Source organism: Ranitomeya imitator, chromosome 6 (genome assembly GCF_032444005.1).
Source record: "Ranitomeya imitator isolate aRanImi1 chromosome 6, aRanImi1.pri, whole genome shotgun sequence".
Taxonomy (NCBI): Eukaryota; Metazoa; Chordata; class Amphibia; order Anura; family Dendrobatidae; genus Ranitomeya; species Ranitomeya imitator.
The window spans coordinates 323497991-323515500 of record NC_091287.1 but is presented as its reverse complement, the minus strand read 5'-3'; the positions used below and the strand labels follow the sequence as shown (position 1 = coordinate 323515500).

Sequence of the window (17510 nt, the reverse complement as noted above, 5' to 3'; positions counted from 1 at the left end):
GCAATATACTACGTGGCTGGGCAATATACTACGTGGCTGGGCAATATACTACATGGTTGGGCAATATACTATGTGACTGGGCAATATACTATGTGACTGGACAATATACTACGTGGCTGGGCAATATACTCTGTGGCTGGGCAATATACTATGTGTCTGGGCAATATACTACGTGGGCTGTGCAATATACTACGTGGACATGCATATTCTAGAATACCCAATGCGTTAGAATCGGGCCACCATCTAGTGCATTTATAAGAATGTGTCTTCTGGTGTCTCAAAACAGGAACATTAATATTTTCTAAGCTATGATTGCAGGATTTAAAAATTGTGCCTCACAACAACACCCCATTTGGGGTTGGAAAGAAAAGTATTATATTCTAATTCTAATGGTAATTGGACCTTTACTAATATTTCTATAAAAGGAATCTGTCACCACTTTTCTGCTACGCCATCTCAGAGGAACATGATGTATTGGTGGAGATCTGTTTCCAGCAATGTATCACTTACTGGGCTGCATGCTTCAGTTTTGATAAAATTACAATTGTATCTGCTTAACATCTGTTAGCTCTCTGACTGCTTAGCTCCATATACCCCTGTCCAGTGTTGATTTTATCAAAACTACAGCAAGCAGCCCAATGAGTGACAGAACGCTGGAAACAGGGTCTCTATCTATAAATTATGTTGCTATCAGATTAGGGAAAACCTAGTTGCAGATTCCCTTTAACTGGCAGCTATTTCCATAACTCCACCATTAGTAATGGAAAAGGGAAAATTAGCGCTTTATTGTCCAAAGGATCAAACATGTTGAAATACAGCCAGCGCATCCTCTTTTGCTTGTCATCTGCCAGTGGGGAGCAGCCAGGAAGACCCCATACATGTCAGGTCATAGGCCAATCTAGATTATTTGGTGTATGGCCAGCTTTCTAACAGTGGCATGGAATAGCAGCCACTTGATATATGCCTTTAATTGAAAGTAAAGCAATATGGAATGAGTTCTGGAGTTAATATATTCAAAGAACATATGCACTTTCTATAAATGTGCTAAGATTAACAAAAGGATTGTTCGAGCAGAAGCAGAGTGTATTTCCTTTTGACAGCATGCTGCTGATTATATTTAGACACATGGATGCTCCCTCCTGCTTTGCTTTTTTAACATAGATTTATCCAAATTCACAATTTTGAATTTTACAAATGTAGAAATTGGCATCAGAGCAATGATTTTGTCAAGCAGATTTTAAATAGCATTCATAGTGTAATGCCCCAAAGTTGTGGTGTGTGCACCTTTAAGATGTAGTAGAGATGGCAGCTACATTATTATGTTTGCACAATATTCACATTTCCCTTTGCAGATAATGTACATGAGAATTCAGTACATAGAAGTGGTTTATATATGCATAGAGTGATGTGCTTGTTATGTTCTGCTATCAGGAGGTTGTAAAGAGTTAACAAAGCAGCCTTGGTTCCCATATATAGCCATAAGGTCACATGATTAGAACACATGACCGGGTCCTGGGCTTGGTAGAGGAGATATTTTGCACACAAGTGTAGTTGCCTCAGAAAGCAGAAGGAGTAAGTACAGAACTAGATGGTGGCCCGATTCTAATGCATCGGGTATTCTACAATATGTATGTATGTATATAGCAGCCACATAGTATATAGCACAGGCCACGTAGTATATAGGAGCCATGTAGTATATAGCAGACAAATACTACGTGGCCTGTGCTATATACTATGTGACTGCTATATACATACATATTGTAGAATACCCGATGCGTTAATACAGGCCACGCAATATATAACAGTGGCCACGCAGTATATAACACAGCCCAAACAGTATATAACACAATCCACGTACTATATAACACAGCCCATGCAGTATATAGCAGCCACGCAGTATATAACACCGACGATGTAGTATATAACACAGGCCACGCAGTATATAACACTGACCATGTAATATATAACACAACCCATGCAGTATATAACACTGGCCACGTAATATATAGCACAGCTCACGCAGTATATAACACTGGCCACGTAATATATAGCACATCCCACGCAGTTCATAACACTGTCCATGTAATATATAGCACAGCCCACGCAGTACATAACACAGCCCACATAGTATCTAACACTGGCCAGGTAGTATATAGCAGCCACGCAGTATATAACACAGCCCACACAGTATATAATACTGGCCACGTAATATATAACACAGCCCATGCAGTATATAGCAGTGGCCACGTAATTTATAGCACAGCCCACACAGTACATAACACAGCCCACATAGTATGTAACACTGGCCAGGTAGTATATAGCAGCCACACGGTATATAACACAGTCCACGTAGTATATAGCAGTGTGGGCTCCATATCCCTGTAAAAAAAAAATAGTTCTATACTCACCCGCCGGGATCCAATCCAGCGAACTTGAAGCTCTGGCGATGCGTGCGCGGCTGCTGCCATCTTCCGTTCCCAGGATGCATTGCGAAATTACCCTGGGTAATTTTGCAATGCATCTCTGGGAAGGGAAGCTGGCGGAGGCCGCGCGCGGCTCAGCAGACTACGGAAGGTGAGAATAACAGGTTTTTTTATTTTTTAAACATTACATCTTTTTACTTTTTACTAGGCATAGGCAGCATCAATAGTAAAAAGTTGGGGACACACAGGGTTAATAGCAGCGGTAACGGAGTGCGTTACCCGCGGCATAACGCGGTCCGTTACCGCTGGCATTAACCCTGTGTGAGCGGTGACCGGAGGGGAGTATGCTGGTGCCGGGCACTGACTACAGGGGAGTAGGGAGGGACTAATCGGACTGTGCCCGTCGCTGATTGGTCACGGCAGCCATGACAGGCAGCTTGCAAGACCAATCAGCGACGTGGGATTTCCGTTACAGAAGTTGCAGACAGAAAGCCGGAAGTACCCCTTAGACAATTATATATATAAATGAGAAAACCACAGCCTCAAATTCAGATATCTGTGTGATCAGGACTGTGCATCTAAGCAGAAGTTGGAGTTCAGGAATAACTGCACCATTTTTATATCTACATTTCTATAATAGAAAGTAACTGTGATTGTTGCATAGGAATATAATCTCTGTTCAGTCATCATTTATCTGGATGTACCTATGTATTTGTGCAACAAGTAAAAGTTATCAACAGCACTTCTGGCCTCTCTGTTTTCTGGACTATTTGGAATGCACCACATTACATTGCAGTAATAGGAAGCGGTAATTAATTCAGTGCACCTTGGCATCATGAACCTTATTTTCTTTTCTTTTTTTGTCTCTGCCATAGCAAAGTGGTAACATCCGCACACCCCATGGTGTGTGACCTATGGAATAGTTGTACATGCATTACAATAGCATTTAAAGGCATACATGCCATAGAGTCAACCCAAAAGCTGCTATGAAGGTCATGAGTATGGGGAGTATGCAGAGTCATCCTTCTGATGGCCCTAACCTTTCTACTTACAAACTATAACGTATGTTGAATTTCCTCATATTTACCATCATAGCAACATTACTAATCAAGTGAGCAGAAATGAACAGAATCTGTGAGTTTTGACAGGGTGGTCAGCTATCTAATATGAATGGGTGAAATAAAGAATGGTAGTTTGAAATTAAATGTTCAATCCTTCTGTTCTCCATGGCAGCCTACCTTATTCCCATAAAGACCATATACATGCTCAGCTGAGCCACTCGTTCATGTGTATAGAGTTGTCAAAAATACAGCTGGGGCAAATGCTCTAATGTGTGTGGGCATCTTTATTCTAGAAGCCTATAGGCCATCATGCTATAGGTGTATGGAGAAAAGGATTCTTTTTGCATTGAATTGAATGTGTTCTGCTGTAGTCCTGCTGTCTACCGTAGTCCTGCTGCCTGATGTGGTCCTAATAATAAAAATTACCAGAACTCTTTAAACCCAATACTTATTATTGTAATTTTTTACAAGGTGCGAAGGAGGAAGCTGGTGTGATGGCATTTCATCCGACAACATCTCTCCTTCCTTTGTCATAGGATAAGGACTAAATAAAGCAACATTATAAACTATTCAATTACTCCGCAGGATGCGATGATGTGAAATGAAATACTTAGCGATTAGCAGGGTTTTTTTAAACTACTATAAATAAAAATAAAAATGTTTTAATCCTATATATTTATTCTGAAATATGTTGTGAAAGATCTTCAATGAAAGGCTTATGTGATGTCGCATGCTGGTGGGTACACAATGTGCAGGGCTAGAATAGCAGGCAAAATAAATAAGGGCCTTTCACTGATGGATTTCATATGGCTGAGAACTACACATAAGGTCTCATATTTAAAAACGTCATTAAAATGCATTTGGTCCGGCAGTCAGTCGGAAGCTGCGCTAATATGTTAAGCAATTAAAGGTAATTATCTCCTATGTTTCTTTTCTTTAGGTATTTATTTATGTGAATAAAGAGGGTGCTGGAGACTACTGGGAGAGACTTAACCATTACTGTTACTGGGAAGGATAGCCTATTGGAAACGTCTACAGACCTGCCACAGTTAATGCTGTAAGTTACCTGGCTTACTTTTTTAGAAGTATACATTATTTTTTAAGAATTTAAGCTTTTGGAAATCAGTGTAATTATAATTGATTTAATCTTTCTTTTCTTTGACTGCTCTTTGGAATTATATGAATGTTTAGTTTCCTTTTATTAATTTTTTGCTAAATGTATTAAGCCTTGATGAGTTTTTGTAAAACACTACGGGAAGTGGGATTTATATAAACTAGCAGCCTAATTATTCATAATGTATGATTTATTCCCTTTTCCCTCATTCTCACTAATGGCACATATTTCTACAAAATAGCCATAACCAAAGGCCAGACTTGCCCATAACAATTGTACATGGTTCCATCTGATAGCCTAGAAAACAAAAAAAATTGAATTAATTTGAAAATATATACGTTAACTACGCTGTGTAATATTCTACCCAACTAATGCTTTTTGTGGCATATCTACCAATATATAGTGCTTATATCCATGCCCCATCTTTGCTCTTTGGTGAATTGGGTATACATCCAATTATAGGATATATATATATATATACACTCCCTGACAGAAGTTATGTCGCTTATCCATGTTACGTAAATAAAAGCTTATAACCTGTCGTTAAATTCATCCATTGGTTGTAAAAATTATTCTTTTGAAAGCTGAAACCCTCCAAAATGTGGTTTAGGTTAAGAAAATAAATTGGCATCAATGCAGAAATATTGATCAGTTAATGGACACAGAATGGTCAGAATTTGTATGTAAAAAAATAGCATTAACGCTCAGCTGTGATCGCAGGTATAAAGTTTACATCCAGTCACTGGTGTCACCTGATGGGACTACTGATCCCATCATCCGACACCTGCTGCCGCTAATAACAGTGAGAGCAGGAGCGGCGGATGGGAGTATTCATCAGCCGCTCATGCGCTGTAAATAAATAATTAAAAAATGGTGTCGGTTCCCCTGTATTTTTGATAACCAGCCAGGCAAAACTCACGGCTGGGGTCTGCAACCCTCAGCTGGCTGTTTCGACAAGGCTGTTATCAAGAAAAAAGGGGTCCTCAATCTGTTTTTTTAAATTATTTAAGTAAATAATAAAAAATGCCATGGGGTCCTTCCATTTTTGACAACCAGCCTTGCTAAAGCAGACAGATGTGCCAATTCTAGCACTTTGCTCGGCTCTTCCCACTTGTCCAGTAGCTGTTGCAAGAGGGGTTCAAATTTTTGGGGTTGATGTCACCTTTGTATTGTCAGGTGACATCAAGCCCACAGCTTAGTAATGGAGAGGCGTCTATAAGACACCTATTCATTAGTAATCCTATAGTTGCATGGTAAATAAAGACACAGCCAGAATAAAGTCCATTATTTTAAATAATAATAAACACACTTTTCATTTTTCTTTAAAAGTAACGAACACAGTTATACACACCAAATGCCTATTCCACCGAAGCCCTCGTTCTCCTATAATAAAATTAAAATAAAAAAAAACAACAATATACCATACCTGTCTGTCGTTCTGTCCCACGCCGTAATCCATGTCTGGGTGATAAACAGTTTCCAACCTGGATGGTGCCAAGATGCCACCACCCAGGCTGAGAACCATTGTTGACTGAACTGCTGCAAGGGCAGCCTCAGAGACCGGTGGTGACATCATCGAAGTTACCTCCGGTCACTGAGGCTGCTTTCCCAGCCGGGCTGAACTGCTGTGACCTCGGTGAGATCCCTGCAAGACTACAGGTTTTATGTCTGGAGAAACTCTTGGACCCCAGAGACTGCCAGATCCTGATCCAGTATAGACTCAGTGCCCACAATCTGGCCATCGGGGTCGGCCAGCACAGACAGAACTACAAGCCCAGGGAGGACAGACTATGCCTACACTGTGACCTGGAGGCCCTGGAGGAAGAGACCCACTTTCTGCTACACTGCACCAAATACTCAGCAGTGAGGGACACTCACCTCAGGAGACAATCCAATCTCTTCCCAGATTTCAGCATCATGAAGGAGGAAGAGAAAACATATATCTTGCTGGGGAAGAAGAGAACGTGGTAGAGATAGCAGCGCAGTATGTGAGCGCGTGCCATAGGCTGTGAGAAAGCCAACGATGATATGCCATGTACTTCCTTAGCCCGCACTGTACCCCATCTATCGTTCCAACAGTTCCCACCCATTATCCCCACAGTCCCTACTCCCTACTGTAAACTTGCTTTGGTGCTAATGTTTATTAGGTCCTGTCAATAAAGCTTCTTTGAATTTGAATTATATGTATATGTATATATACACATATCTATGTATATTCTAGGTCGATAAGGTATGTAATAAATAGACTATTTCTAGGTAAAAGTTGACATTTCAATATTAGGTTAAATATGTAAAAACTATGACGAAATACTTTTCTGTGAGGTCCAACTTGTAGTATGATGGCTGAAAATAATAGTTAACAATTTTGCCTTAAATTCTGAACTTGCTATAGCTTTACTAGATGGTGGCCCGATTCTAACGCATCGGGTATTCTAGAATATGTATGTATGTATGTACGTTGTGCTGTGAGTGGAGGTTAAATTTCGTGCCAATATCGCTGATTGGTCGCGCCCGGCTGGCCGATCAGCGAAGTGTGGTTCAAATCGAGTGCCAATTCGCGGCCGGACTGGGCCTGTCACTGATTGGTCGTGCCCGGCTGGACGCGACCAATCAGCGAAGCGTGATTTAAATCACGCGCCAATGTCACTGATTGGTCGCGCCTGGCCAGCCGCGACCAATCAGTGACACGGAATTTCCGTGACAGATAAACAGACGGAAGTGGACGTTAGACGATTATATAGATAGATGATCATATCAGTGGCCACTATATAACACATAGGGCAGCACGGTGGCTTAGTGGAATTTGGGGTCCTGGCTTCAAATCCCACCAAGTAGAACATCTTTAAGGAGTTTATATGTTCTCCCCGTGCTTGCAGGGATTTCCTCCAGTATTCCAAATAGGGAATCTAGATTGTGAGCCCCCCCAATGAGGACAGTGATGATGATGTCTGTAAAGCGATGTGGAATTAATAGTGCTATGTAAGTGAGTAAAATAAACAGTCGCAGAAAACACACTGCAGATTGAAGGGAATTCCATTGATGGAGGAGCATCTAGAGAAACCCGCACCGCAAACCACAGCACAGTCCGCGTTTAAAGCGATCAGACTATATAGCAGCCTCAGTGTAATCACAGTGTGACCCCAGGGCACCATCACCCTACTAACCTCTGTGACCATGGCGGCAGGTGAGGGGTGTGCAGAACTCCCACCATACACACAGGGGTATATAGCACTGGACCTCAGAGTATAATACTGCACATTTGATTCACCAAATGTCTCGGGGTGATTGGAGAGAATCTGCTTATCCTTAGACCACAGCAGTATGGCCTTCACCCATGTGATACACACGGCATATCCTAAAAGTAATCCTCTTTTACTAACATTGCACATCTGGTCACAAAAGCATCAGACAGGCACAAATGTGCCAAAGGGGGATGAGAAAAACAGCCACATTAATGCCAGCTGCTGTAGTCACAGATCAGTTCTCCTGGAGCCTATCATGTAGGACCATCAGAAGATGAGATCCTCGTGAGATGGCACACTCTACCCTGCACACCGTACCCTGCCCACCGCACATTGCCCATCATACCCTGCACACCATACCCTGCACACAGCACCTTGCCCACCGTACCTTTCCCACCTTACCCTGCACACCATACCCTGCCCACCGCACCTTGCCCACTGTACCCTGCACACAGTACCTTGCCCACCGCACCTTGCCCACCGTACCCTGCACACCATACTTTGCACACAGCACCTTGCCCACCGTACCTTTCCCACCGTACCCTGCACACCATACCCTGCCCAGCGCACCTTGCCCACCCTACCCTGCACACCATACCCTGCACACCGCACCTTGCCCACCGTACCCTGCACACCATACCTTGCCCACCGCACCTTGCCCACCATACCCTGCACACCATACCCTGCACACAGCACCTTGCCCACCGTACCTTTCCCACCGTACCCTGCACACCATACCCTGCACACAGCACCTTGCCCACCGGAACTTTCCCACCATACCCTGCACACCGTACCTTGCCCACCGTACCCTGCCCACCGCACCTTGCCCATTGTACCCTGCACACCATACCCTGCACATAGCACCTTGCCCACCGTACCTTTCCCACCATACCCTGCACACCATATCCTGACCACCGCACCTTTCCCACCCTACCCTGCACACCATACCCTGCACACAGCACCTTATCCACCATACCCGGCACACTATACCCTGCCCAGCGCACCTTGCCCACCGTACCCTGCACACCGTACCTTGCCCACTGCACCTTGCCCACCATACCCTGCACACCATACCTTGCCCACCGCACCTTGCCCATCGTATTTTTTTACCCAAAATTAGACCAATAAATACACACGGTGTACCACCAAAAAATCGCATATATCCAAAGGAAAAGGGAGTACCAACCGAATAAAATATAAATATTTTATTGATAACAATTAAAATGAAATAATACAAAACATAAATATAAAAGAGTAGGAACAAGGCAGAGTAGCCCTCAAGCAATCCCAGTATATGTTAAATAACCAGGTATATACATATCAAGTACATCATATCCAGTGAATAATAGTATACACATCAACAGGTACAAATTTCCATAGTAATTAATGCAATATTGCAAATAGGGTCCATATACCTATGTGTATGCGTAAATATAGCTCAAAGAAATATATATGTCGGTAGTTCCATAGATAATGAGAAGTCTAAAGAGTAAATGGAGTATGCTGAATACAGTACTACAAAAAAAGGAACTACAAGAAGTGTCAGTACACTATAGGTTAAAGTAGTAATATCAAAAGGATCAGGATAAATGTAGATCAGGATAAATGTAAAGTGCCGATGTATATAGGAATACGAGGCTTGTGCAGCAAGCTGAAGGCAGCACTACAAGAAGGGAGACTGCAAAAGTGTCAGTGCACTATAGACTAAAGTGGCAGTATGCATGTGCAAGTATGAAGCTAGTGCAACAGGACATATGGCAGAGGAACGAGCTATAGGTATAATAAGACACTAGGCGTGAATACCTGTGGATGAAGGGATCGCTGGAGAGAGGAAAACCCTGACGCGCGTTTCGCACCGTAGCTTCTTCCTGGGGGTTGCGGTTGAGCTATATTTACGCATACACATAGGTATATGGACCCTATTTGCAATATTGCATTAATTACTATGGAAATTTGTACCTGTTGATGTGTATACTATTATTCACTGGATATGATGTACTTGATATGTATATACCTGGTTATTTAACATATACTGGGATTGCTTGAGGGCTACTCTGCCTTGTTCCTACTCTTGCCCATCGTACCCTACACACCATACCCTGCACACAGCACCTTGCCCACTGGAACTTTTCCCACCATACCTTGCACACCATATCCTACCCACCGTACCCTGCACACCGTACCTTGCCCACCGCACCTTGATCACCGTACCCTGCACACCATACCCTGTATACCATACCCTACACACAGCACCTTGCCCACCGTACCTTGCCCACCATACCCTGCACACCGTACCTTGCCCACCGTACCCTGCACACCGTTCCTTGCCCACCACACCTTGATCACCGTACCCTGCACACCATACCCTGTATACCATACCCTACACACAGCACCTTGCCCACCGTACCTTGCCCACCATACCCTGCACACCGTACCTCGCCCACCGTACCCTGCACACAGTACCTTGCCCACCGTACCTTTCCCACTGTACCCTGCACACAGCACCTTGCCAACCGTACCTTTCCCACTGTACCCTGCACACCATACCCTGCCCAGCGCACCTTGCCCACCGTACCCTGCACACCGTACCTTGCCCACCGCACCTTGATCACCGTACCCTGCACACCATACCCTGTATACCATACCCTACACACAGCACCTTGCCCACCGTACCTTGCCCACCATACCCTGCACACCGTACCTTGCCCACCGTACCCTGCACACCGTTCCTTGCCCACACCTTGCCCATCGTACACCATACCCTGCACACAGCAAGTTGCCCACCGTACCTTTCCCACCGTACCCTGCACAAAGCACCTTGCCAACCGTACCTTTCCCACTGTACCCTGCACACCGTACCTTGCCCACCGCACCTTGCCCATCGTACCCTGCACACCATACCCTGCACACAGCACCTTGCCCACCGTACCTTTCCCACTGTACCCTGCACACAGCACCTTGCCAACCGTACCTTTCCCACCGTACCCTGCACACCATACCCTGCCCACCATACCCTGCACACTGTACCTTTCTCACCGCACCTTGCCCACCGTACCCTGCACATCATACACTGCACACCGCACCTTGCCCACCATACCTTTCCCACCGTACCCTGCACACCGAACTTTGCCCATCATACCCTGCACACCGTACCCTGCCCTCGCCCATCAGCCACTTGGACCTCCTGGAGTCTGAGCCTCGCTGTGTTTTCAGCCTTAGCTCAGACACTGGGTCGCAGCAGAGACCTGCAGTACAGATACAGAGCCTCAGTGTCTTCTGCAGGGAGAAGGGAAGACTCCCGCTCACCATGACAAACACTCGGTCCACGTCCGGATAGGTGAGCGGGTCTTGGGGTCTCAGCCGCACGTTACACGGCAGCTTCACCTGCAGGCTGCTCAGTGGGTGCACGATGAGGGTCCACTGCTTCAGGGGCTTATTCCGGGACTCCGCTGCCCAGTTACCTCAGTGCCAGCCACCAAAGACCACCATAAACGGCCGCGACATAGAGGGAGACCATTATTGCGCTATAGCAGCCATACAGACACTTCTCTGTTTTCTCTGCGCACTGTACTCCCTGCCTCTGGGAAATGTAGTTAAAATGCAGAATACTACATGGCCTATGAGGGTAAGCAAACTACAACTCCCAGAATTCCGAGGTCCATATGTTACACGGCCGGACTAAGCCTGTCGCTGATTGGTTGCGGCAAAACAGCCACGACCAATCAGCAACTTGGGATTTCCATTACAGACAGACAGAAAGACAGACAGACAGACAGATGGAAGTGACCCTTAGACAATTATATAGTAGATACTGTACATCTATAGTTTTCTATTTTATTGGGAAAATATTAATAATCCAATTATCTTCAACTTAAAAAATGTCTATCTATAACCCATGAGTTATGCCAAAAAGTCATATATTTGTCATCCCCATAGACATAAAAGTAAATGTAAACTATGATTTTTTTGTGACTTACAAGATCAGTGGCCTTGAGCCCCCACTTTAGTGAAGTGGTGATTGAGCGCGCTGCTATGTTGCTCCATGCAAAATGTATAGAACTGACTGCAAGAGCCTTACGCTGTGGATAGGTATTACATTATGTCTGTGGCTCAGCCCCTTTAACTCCATTATCAGAGTTGCCAAGCATCCATGATCTCATGGACAGACTGTAAGTACTGTACAGTTGCTTTTTGATCAGAGGCAGCGATCCATACTCATTCCAATTAAATGGTCTTACTTATTATATTTTTCTTTCAATACAGGGAGAGAGATAAGTGGCACTATTATATTGGCATTATGCTATTATGCTATAATTAAATGAAAACTACATTTGGTTCAATGTTATAAAATTGGTTCTCTGAAAATAGGAAAAAAATAAATGAAATGTAATTATCAATATCTCCATAAATACAGCACTTTTAAATAGCAAATCACAATCATTTTGTCGAGAAAGGTAGTTTTTATAGAATTAAAATGGCTACCACATTGTTATACTAACAGAAACCTGTCATAGAATGTTAAGACCTGTGAGCATATGTAGCAGGAAATTTTGCTTTACCTCTTCATGTATTGGAAGATACAGTGGGGAAAAAAGTATTTAGTCAGCAACCAATTGTGCAAGTTCACCCACTTAAAAAATGAGAGAGGCCTGTAATGGACATCATAGGTAGACCACAACTATGAGAGTTCAAAATGAGAAAACAAATCCAGAAAATCACCTTGTCTGATTTGGCAAGATTTATTTTTCAAATTATGGTGGAAACAGAGGCGTAGCTAGGGTTTTGGTTCAGGGGGGGCGAAGCTTCTGAGTGGGCCCCTAACCAGGTAACCTTTATTACAATTCCGTGACGTGCCCTCTAATAGTGGAGGAGAACCTCAACAGATGACTGCGATGCTACTGAAGTTCTCTATATAACGACCAACATGGATATTACCTCCATATGGTTAGTGGTAGATACCAGTGCTACAGAACATATAAGAGATCACAGCACTGTTACAGATAATGTCTTACCATTGATGTTCTTTATGATGGAATCGTCACTTTTCCCGTCTTTTCCATCTGGCACCGACCGACATGACAACTTCTTCCAGCCAGGACTCGTCTGCAGAGAACACAACAAAGACATATGTCACTTCTCATATTCCAGCCCCATGACCATCTATTCCCAACCTGCACAAACTACTCACCCTGCTGATATCCCAATACTGAGCCGCTGCTGCCATATGTGTCCCTATTAGTGCACCTGATACCCCAATACTGAACCGCTGCTGCAGTATGTGTCCATATTACTGCACCTGATACCCCGATACTGAGCCGCTGCTGCTGTATGTGACCTTATTACTGCCCCTGATACCCCAATACTGAGCTGCTGCTGCCGTATGTGTCCCTATTACTGCACCTGATACCCCAATCCTGAGCCACTGCTGACTCCATATAGTATAATGCACTCCTCATAGGCCTACTCTATAGCACAAGGCAGCACCCATAGGTAAACTCTATAGCACAAGACAGCATCCCCACAGGCAGACCCTGTAGTATAAGACAGCACCCCATTGGCAGACCCTGTAGTATAAGGCAGCACCCCATAGGCAGATCCTGTAGTATAAGGCAGCACCCCATATGCAGATTGTGAAGTATAAGGCAGCACCCATATAGGCAGACACTGTAGTATAAGGCAGCCCCCATAAGCAGACTCTATTAAAAGGCAGCACCCCATACGTAGATAGGCAGATCCTGTAGTATAGGGCAGCACCCCATAGGCAGACTCTAGTAAAAGGCAGCACTCCATAGGCAAACCCTGTATTAAAAGGCAGTACCCCATAGGCAGATTTTGAAGTATAAGGCAGCACTTATATAGGCAGATCCTGAAGTATAAGGCAGCACCACTATAGGCAGTTCCTGAAGTATAAAGCAGCCCCCCTACAGGCAGATCCTGAAGTATAAGGCAGCCTCTGTAGGCAGATCCTGAAGTATAAGGCAGCCCCCATAAAAAACAAAAAATAAATACTCACCTCTCTTTCTCCTTTTTCCAGCGGTGCTCCGACCTCTCGCTCCTCTTCTGACAGCAGGTTGCGGGTGGTGACTTCATCGCGCCCACTGTCAGCGTCGGTGATGCCAGATGCTGACAGGTGGATAATGGGAGAAGAAGCACAGCCGTCAAAGTGCTGCGGGTCATGCTGGCAGATGTCAGCGTGACCCCGCAGTTGTGACTGTCACTTGAGGTAACGATACCACTGGTACTGTCGGTCACAGCGCTGCGGGATCATCCTGGCAGATGTCAGCATGACCCCACAGCTGTGACTGGCGTGGACCAATGAGACTACTGCTCCCATTGAGCTACGTCTGCTGTCACTGATAACAGTGACAGCAGGTGCCACTGATGGGAGACATAGTCTAATCTGCCAGTGCCTGCGCTCACAGTTAAAAACAAAAAAAAGTAAAATTACATACCCATTCAAATAAAAATAAAAACCCATTATACTCACATTAATGCCCAATCCCCGATGCCCTCGTCTGCTAGAAATAATGTAAAATAATAAACTAACATATACTCACCTGTTTGCCGTAATCATGGTAATCCGAGTGTTCTACAGGTGAGATCGCTGTGGGACAGTCACATCAGGAGGTAATAGCTTCCGCAGTGTATCACGGAGCTGCCATGAGAGTTCATCGGAGTTCATCAGCTCCGGTGCTCTCACTTACAGCACCGCTGCGTTAGAACTTTCCCACGCAGCAGTGGTGCCGTAAGGAAGATCTGTTATGACCTGGTGGTTAGGAGCACCCGGAATGACCTGATAGTTAAACCTCATACAGGACGAGCTCTGGGATGTGGGAACTCTGCTGACTGCAAGCCCTAATCCTATCACACACACTAGAAATAGCCGTGGAGTGCTCCTGACCAGACCCTAGGCGCCTCGTCACAGCCTAAGAACTATCTAGCCCTAGAGATGGAAAATAAAGCCTACCTTGCCTCAGAGAAATTCCCCAAAGGTAAAGGAAGCCCCCCACATATATTGACTGTGAGTAAAGATGAAAGTCACAAACTCAGAAATGAGACAGGTTCAGCAAAGGGAGGCCAGACTTACTAAATAGACAGAGGATAGGAAAGGTAACTTTGCTATCAGCACAAAAACCGATTAAAGACCACGCAGAGTGTGCAAAAAAGACCTGCGCACCGACTCACGGTGCGGCGGGGCCACTCTGCATCCCAGAGCTTCCAGCTAGCAAGACAAAATCATGATAACTAGCTGGACAAGAAACAATGAGCAAAAATAATAATCAGGAACTTAGCTTCTGCAGGAGAAGACAGGACACCAGACAGATCCAGGAGCGAACTGAACCAATGCTAAAACATTGACAGCTGGCCTGGAGTAACGATCTGAGAGGAGTTAAATAGAACAGCCAACCAAAGAACAAACCACGTCACCTGTGTAAGGAACCTCAGAAGCCGCAGCTTCACTCATAGCCACCAGAGGGAGCCCATAGACAGAACTCGCCGAAGTACCATTCACGACCACAGGAGAGAGCTCGACAACAGAATTCACAACAGTACCCCCCCTTGAGGAGGGGTCACCGAACCCTCACCAGAGCCCCCAGGCCAATCAGGATGAGCCAGATGAAAGGCACGAACAAGATCGGCAGCATGAACATCAGAGGCAAAAACCCAGGAATTATCTTCCTGACCATAACCCTTCCACTTGACCAGGTACTGAAGTTTCCGTCTTGAAACACGAGAATCCAAAATCTTCTCCACCACATACTCCAACTCCCCCTCAACCAACACCGGGGCAGGGGGATCAACGGAGGGAACCATAGGCGCCACGTATCTCCGCAACAACGACCTATGGAACACATTATGGATGGCAAAAGAAGCTGGAAGGTCCAAACGAAATGACACAGGATTAAGAACTTCAGAAATCTTATAAGGCCCAATGAAACGAGGCTTAAACTTAGGAGAGGAAACCTTCATAGGAACGTGACGAGATGACAACCAAACCAAATCCCCAACACGAAGTCAGGGACCAACACAACGTCGGCGGTTAGCGAAACGTTGAGCCTTCTCCTGGGACAATGTCAAATTGTCCAGCACATGAGTCCAAATCTGCTGCAACCTGTCCACCACCGCATCCACACCAGAACAGTCCGAAGGCTCAACCTGCCCTGAAGAGAAACGAGGATGGAAACCAGAATTACAGAAAAAAGGAGAAACTAAAGTAGCCGAGCTGGCCCGATTATTGAGGGCGAACTCAGCCAAAGGCAAGAAGGACACCCAATCATCCTGATCAGCAGAAACAAAGCATCTCAGATATGTCTCCAAAGTCTGATTAATTCGTTCGGTTTGGCCATTAGTCTGAGGATGGAAAGCCGAAGAAAAAGACAAATCAATGCCCATCTTAGCGCAAAAGGACCGCCAAAACCTCGAAACAAACTGGGAACTTCTGTCCGAAACGATGTTCTCTGGAATGCCATGCAAACGAACCACATGCTGGAAAAACAATGGCACCAAATCAGAGGAGGAAGGGAATTTAGATAAGGGTACCAAATGGACCATCTTAGAGAAGCGATCACAAACCACCCAAATGACCGACATCCTTTGAGAAACAGGGAGATCTGAAATAAAATCCATAGAAATATGTGTCCAGGGCCTCTTCGGGATCGGCAAGGGCAAAAGCAACCCACTGGCACGAGAACAGCAGGGCTTAGCCCGAGCACAAGTCCCACAGGACTGCACAAATGAACGCACATCCCGTGACAATGAAGGCCACCAAAAGGATCTAGCCACCAAATCTCTGGTACCAAAGATTCCAGGATGACCAGCCAACACTGAACAATGAATCTCAGAGATAACTCTACTAGTCCATCTATCAGGGACAAACAGTTTCTCCATAGGACAACGGTCAGGTCTATCAGCCTGAAACTTTTGCAACACACGCCGCAAATCAGGGGAAATGGCAGACAAAATTACCCCTTCTTTAAGAATACCCGCCGGCTCCGGAACACCCGGAGAGTCAGGCACAAAACTCCTTGACAGGGCGTCAGCCTTCACTTTCTTAGATCCCGGAAGGTATGAAAGCACAAAATCAAAACGGGAGAAAAAGAGCGACCATCGAGCCTGTCTAGGATTCAACCGTTTGGCAGACTCGAGATAAGTTAAATTCTTGTGATCCGTCAAGACCACCACGCGATGTTTAGCTCCTTCAAGCCAATGTCGCCACTCCTCTAATGCCCACTTCATGGCCAACAACTCCCGATTGCCCACATCATAATTGCGCTCAGCAGGCGAGATTTTTCTAGAAAAGAAGGCACAGGGTTTCATCACTGAGCCATCAGAACTTCTTTGCGACAAAACAGCCCCTGCTCCAATTTCCGAAGCATCAACCTCAACCTGAAAAGGGAGCGAAACATCTGGCTGGCACAACACAGGGGCAGAAGCAAAACGTCGCTTCAACTCCTGAAAAGCCTCTACAGCCGCAGAGGACCAATTGACCACATCAGCACCTTTCTTGGTCAAATCAGTCAACGGTTTAGCAATCCTGGAAAAATTAGCGATGATGCAACGATAAAAATTAGCAAAGCCCAGGAACTTCTGCAAGCTTTTCACAGATGTCGGCTGAGTCCAATCGTAAATGGCCTGAACTTTAACAGGGTCCATCTCGATAGTAGAAGGG

The 17510-nt window shown here is 45.1% G+C and overlaps 1 protein-coding gene across 5 annotated transcripts in view; it reads left to right on the top strand.

The window, feature by feature from the left end:
• The window catches only part of ATXN1 (ataxin 1), a 433753-nt gene that overhangs the window by 334275 nt on the left and 81968 nt on the right, over positions 1–17510 (top strand). For all 5 annotated transcript variants that reach the window (XM_069730828.1, XM_069730829.1, XM_069730831.1 and 2 more), the window contains one exon: positions 4425–4541. The gene's annotated coding sequence lies outside the window, so the exon portion shown is untranslated. The remainder of the gene's footprint in view (positions 1–4424; positions 4542–17510) is intronic.